At 39.4% G+C, this 6,107-nt stretch overlaps 1 long non-coding RNA gene across 2 annotated transcripts in view; it reads left to right on the plus strand.

The window, feature by feature from the left end:
• Positions 1–318: 318 nt before the first annotated feature.
• LOC134759632 (uncharacterized) overlaps positions 319–6,107 on the plus strand; it is a 64,329-nt gene continuing 58,540 nt past the window's right edge. For both annotated transcript variants that reach the window (XR_010136160.1, XR_010136161.1), the window contains exon 1: positions 319–397. This is a non-coding gene — a long non-coding RNA (uncharacterized LOC134759632). The remainder of the gene's footprint in view (positions 398–6,107) is intronic.

Below are 6,107 nucleotides of genomic sequence, written 5' to 3' on the forward strand. Positions count from 1 at the left end.
CCACCACCACGCCTGGCTGATTTTTTGTATTTTTAGTAGAGACAGGGTTTCACCGTGTTAGCCAGGATGGTCCCGATCTCCTGACCTCGTGATACGCCCACCTTGGCCTCCCAAAGTGCTGGGATTACAGGCATGAGCCACCACATCCAGCCCTCTGTGCTGGGTTTTATGATGTCATCCAATAACTCACAACTATGTAATTTATTTCCTTTTTACAGATAAAGAAGTGGGGGCTCACAACTATGTAATTTATTTCCTTTTTACAGATAAAGAAATGGGGGCTCAAAACTATGTAATTTATTTCCTTTTTACAGATAAAGAAGTGGGGGCTCAGAGCAGTCACGATTAACATGCCCCAAGTTATTCGTCAGTGAAGCGGAAATTGTGGTGTTCTTGTGTAAGTTCACAGTTTATACTTTACCATTATACTGTGCTCCAAAATAACTGATATTTACTTTCAAAGCATGTGTGGGAAGTTTACTATGACGATGCAGCGACATTGTCCAGAATCCAGTCCCTTGACTCTCAGGTCCCCAGAACACTCACTTCACGATTTTGTTGACCTCTTATGTCAACTTAAACCTAGCACTCTCTTGGCTGGCTTTCTCTGCTCTTCGTGGGCACTCCAAAGCTTCTGTACTTACATGCTACAATTCCAGTCATAGGAAGATGCTGAGTTCTTTAGTCCCAGATCCATATTCCTGAGAAAACCTGATTGCCTAGGCTCAGGTCATAACTCTGTATCTGTTTCAGTTGATTATGGCTGGGCCTACTGCCCCTCTGTATGGTGGCAAAAGTTCCCAGAGAGAGGCAGGGGTGACAGGGACTGTTGTCTCAAATGCTAGGCAGACATCTGGAGTGGTAACCACTACATCTGTTCACAGTGAGCACATCCTTGCAGGGAAACTGGGTTAATCATCTCTATTATTGAAACTCAGAGGTATAGTGTTTCTTCATAGGAATTTTCTTTCCTTATTTGAGATGGGGGTCTCACTTTGTTGCCCAGGCTGGAGTGCAGTGGTGTGTGATCTTGGCTCACTGCAGCCTCCCCTCCCGAGTTCAAGTGATTCCCCTACCTCAGCCTGCTGAGTAGCTGGGACTACAGGCATGGGCCAACATGCCTGGCTAATTTTTGTATTTTTAGTAGAGACAAGTTTTCACCATATTGGCCAGGCTGGTCTTGGACTCCTGACCTCAGGTGATCTGCCCACCCTGGCCTCCCTAAGTGCTGGGATTACAGGTGTGAGCTATCGTGCCCAGCCTATTTATAGAAATTTTCTATAGGTATATAAGTAATAATTTGAAGGTCACAACTAGATGCCTTTTCGTGTAACCGTATCTTGAATGGAACAAACATTTTCTTTCTACATAGAAATTATACATAAATAACCCAATGCTTTTTAATACCCATGAAAAACCATTAGCTCAAAGACACTTGCAAAATTGTATCAGGTTGTTTTCCTTGGTGTGTATTAAGTTTGAAGCAAAGGGGATTTTCAGATACCAAGACAAAGTAGAAGTCTTCCACCAAGTTGATATCATCACATTGCAATTTAATCATACGACACAACCAATTTTTTGATGTGTTATGCCATTCACCAAATACCAAAAATTTTTAGGAGAAACTTTACATCCTCAACTATACACTTCCAGCTACACCACCACCTAACATGGACTTTAAAAAGAATACAAAGTACGGTATGCCTTCTCAGTGCCTTGTTGGTAATTCAGTTACAGTTCTGCCAAACTTTCTTTAAAGGAATACAATTCTCAATCTTACACTGTTCAGAGCACAAGCATAGCTTATTGTATACAAGAGATGTGTATCAGTTCCCACTCCTCAGGGACTGTATGAATTTGGCTTTATTTTTTTGACGGAGTCTCACTCTGTCGCCAGGCTGGAGTGCAGTAGTGTGATTTCGGCTCACTGGACTCTGCCTCCCGGGTTCAAGTGATTCTCTTGCCTCAGCCTCCCAAGTAGCTAGGACTACAGGCGCACACCGCCATGCCCAGCTGATTTTTTTTGTATTTTTAGTAGAACGGGGTTTCACCATGTTGGCCAGGATGGTCTTGGATCTCTTGACCTCATGATCTACCCGCTTTGGCCTCCCAAGGTGCTGGGATTACAGGCATGAGCCACTGTGCTGGGCCAAATTTGGTTCTTGGAAACCAAGGAGTTGATGTGTGCACCAGGCCCAGGGCTGAAGAGCTGCTTCTCACTAGATGCCTCTCTTGGTCTGGCTGCTGTATCCAGTCCTATCCAGGGTTAGCTCTGTTCCTCCTTCTTGTGGCATCTGTGTTTCTCTTTCTGCTCTGTCTCTCCCTATCTCCTAGTCCAAACATCCAGAGAAATTAATTACCTCCAGGAGATTGAGACCATCCTGGCTAACACGGTGAAACCCCATCTCTACTAAAAATACAGAAAATTAGCCGGGCATGGTGGCAGGTGCCTGTAGTCCCAGCTACTTAAGAGGCTGAGGCAGGAGGATAGCGTGAACCTGGGAGGCAGAGCTTGCAGTGAGCCAAGATCACGCCACTGCACTCCAGCCTGGGCGACAGAGCAAGACTCTGTCTCAAAAAAAAAATAAAAATAAAAATAAAAAAATAAAAAAAAATTTATGACCTCTGCCCCTAACTGAACAAAGCCCTTCATCTAAGGCCAACTTTGGTTGTCAGCCTTAGCCAGACATCTGCTTCTGGTCAAATCAATGTCTTGTCCACAGGGAGGCCCAGTGCTGTTTCTAGTTTTAGCTGGATGCAGGGTGTCAGACATGGCAGGTACTACGGTCTACCTGGCGGGTATCAAAGAATTGGTCGACGTTCTCTCAACAACCTAATAGGGACCAATCATGTAAGGCCAGTAGTAAAGGAGTTTGAAGTTCCCTTTCAGGAACCAATTAACAACCCCAAAGAGACAGTGTCTAACATAAAAGAGCAGCCATAAAAATATACAGTTAAACATATTTAATAGAAATATTAAAATAATCATTACACTTCCTCTCATTGTGGAAACCAGGAAAGAATATGCCTTTTGTAATCAAAGTAATAATTTTTTATCATGCAAAAAAGTATTGTTATGACATTTGTTAAGTAGAGACTATATTTCAAAACAAGTTTATACAGACTTCAAAAGGTCTAAAGTCAAAGAGAAAGTGAAATATATTTAAATATGATTAGTTACATTGTATGCAGCTGGCACTCATATTCACAGTTTATAAAGTAAAAAAACTAAACTCTTCATGTCAGTTCTGAAATAGATGCATTTTCATTAATACATTCACTAGTTAGGTCTGTTCTTCTAAGACAGGAGGAAAGACAAGATATATGAGATATTTTTTAAAGAACAAACTCAACATATCCAGCAGCAAATTTCAGTTAAACTAAATTGGAAACCAATGTTCTGTGTAACCAAAGTGCAAAGTCAGTTCTCCAGCTCAGAAAGAACATTAAGAGTACAAACTGAAGGCTTAAGAGAACTTCAGAGAGCATACTGTGTGATTAACACATAAATATTAAAAATTATCCAATTTCTGATTTAAGAACCAAAATTATCCAATTTCTGATTTAAGAACCAAAATTATCCAATTTCTGATTTAAGAACCAAAATTATCCAATTTTTGATTTAGTTTTGATCTAGTCATTAAAACATATGCAGAGGTGTCAAAGGCAAGTAACATTACCACCTAAGGTTATTCAGAGGAACTGTGAAGATGTAGCACGGACCTCTAAGATGTCTTTCTAAAATCCCTTCTGATGGAAAGCTTATGGAACACTATCTGCCAAAAACACTGAAAGCACCAGTTTTATATTTAGATACAATGCTGAGTGATATAGTCACTGTTGTGATAGGTTTTTATTTGGGAAAATGGAGAGGATTCTGAAAACAGATTCATGGCTTGCATGCAGTGACACCATACCAAGAGCCTGGAGAAGCACCATGAAATCACCTCAACTCAACTCAAGTGGTGGGCCCACCTATTCATAGTCAGTGTTACACTAGCCAGCTCTAGGGCTCTGACAACATAATGAGTTTTAAGATAGTATAAAAAAAAAAGAACAGTTTATTTTAAAGCAAATAACTAAATTGTAGTTTAACTTAGCATAATTAACTGCAGCATATTTACTTCATAGCCCCTTAACATGTCACTTTTACCAATAAAGCTTTTTCATTCATATTCTAATCACAAAAATTTCTCAACAATTTATAACAATCTGTAAATCTGACCTTGCAATAAATAGTCATAAAACGTTATTTTTATTTTATTACTATTATTATTTTTAGAGACAAGGTCTCGCTCTGTTCCCCGAGCTGGAGTGCAGTGGTACAATCACAGCTCACTAGCCTCAAGTGATTCTCCAGCCTCAGCCTCCCAAAGTAGTGGGATTTCAGGCATGAATCACCACACCTGGCCTTGAAACATTATTTTTAAAGCCTAAATTCCAGTTGGTATGGTACCAAAATTTAGTTTAACTTCAAAATTCACAGTACTGCCGAGAAATGGGTGGGTCCTGAGGTTCCAGAGAAGTGGGGAGTGAATTCATTCCTGGTGGTTTTATTCTGGCAGCATGCATGGGAGATCACGAGTCAGAGGGCTGTGGCCTGGTTCAACACTTCAAGCTGTTGTACTTTTACTTCAAGTTGAAACTTTTAAAATACATCTGTCATATAGATGTACAAATATATGTAGATGCAAACATATATACACACTTTTTGACAAGAGAATGATGGTAATATACATGAACCATTTTTGTAAATAGATTCTATTTGGTTAAAAATATTCCTTCCATCAACCTATCGAAGTCCAGACCAACTATGAAGATAGGATGCCCATCCAGAAGAACGGGAAGCATTTTCTTCCTCACCTTTGGAAAGTAAAACAAAAAAAAAGAAAAAAAAAGAAAAAAGAGAGTATTAAAATTTCTCAATGTAAAATCTATATTTTAAAACCACTCTACAATATAAGCAAATAATGTCTTTTTTACTGATTGCATGCCTTTTTTGGGGGGGGTTCTTTTTTTTTGAGACAGGGTCTTGCTCTGTCACCCAGGCTGGAGTGCAGTGGCGTGATAAGACTTCAATGCAGCCTTGACCTCCCAGGCTCAAGTGGTTCTCCCACCTCAGCCTCCCAAGTAACTGGGACCAAAAGGTGTGTGCCACCATGCCTGGGTAATTTTCTGTTTTTTTGTAGAGATGCGGGTCTCACTGTTTTCCAGGCTGGTCTCAAATTTCTGGGCTCAAGTGATCCTCCCACTTCAGCCTCACAGTGTTGGGATTACAGTCACGAGCCACTGTACCCATCCATATGTCATTCTTTAGACACATTACTTACTAAATTTCTCTTTTTAAAGGATATACTGAATTTCCGGTTGAGCCAACTTAACAGCTAATTTTATATTTTAGCTTTAAAACATTGATAAGCAACATGAAGCAATCTAGAACTTAACATTTAAATGGCTTTATTAAAGAAATCCAGCTATGAAAATTATGCAGAAATGTTTATCTACAAACAATTCTACCAGCACATAAGAAATTCTCCCTCTATTCTGAAATACCATCTTCTCAGAACATACTTTGATGTTATGAATCAATGTCTGTTCTTGAACATTATTTATTCTTTCTCTATTAAACAATACCAAAATAAAATTTCCAGCACAACTAAATATTGTTGACAATAAGAGGATTTTAAAAAAAATTCTTTTAAAACAGAAGCTTATATACAACTTAGAATCTAAAACCAATAGATTTATGGTAAACCTTAAAACTGAACCAAAACAAACAAAAACCAAAGTTTTAATCATTTAAAAATCATGTTTATTGAGGTACAACCTACTTATAGTAAAACCTGCCATTTTCAGCATATAGCACTGAGTCTTGACAAATGCAGAGTTATGTACCACCACCGACCAAGGCCTGGCACATTTTTACCTCCTCAAAGTTCTCCCTGGCTGCTTCTCCCACTCCTGGGCAACCACTAACCTGTTTTCTGTCCTTATAGTTCTACTTTTCTCAGAGTGGCATGTAAGTAGAATCACACTGTACATAGTATTTTGAGTCTGACCTCTGTCAACTGGCATAATGCATTTGAGAATTATCCATGTTGCTGTAC

The sequence above is a fragment of the Pongo abelii genome, chromosome 12, assembly GCF_028885655.2.
Source record: "Pongo abelii isolate AG06213 chromosome 12, NHGRI_mPonAbe1-v2.0_pri, whole genome shotgun sequence".
Taxonomy (NCBI): Eukaryota; Metazoa; Chordata; class Mammalia; order Primates; family Hominidae; genus Pongo; species Pongo abelii.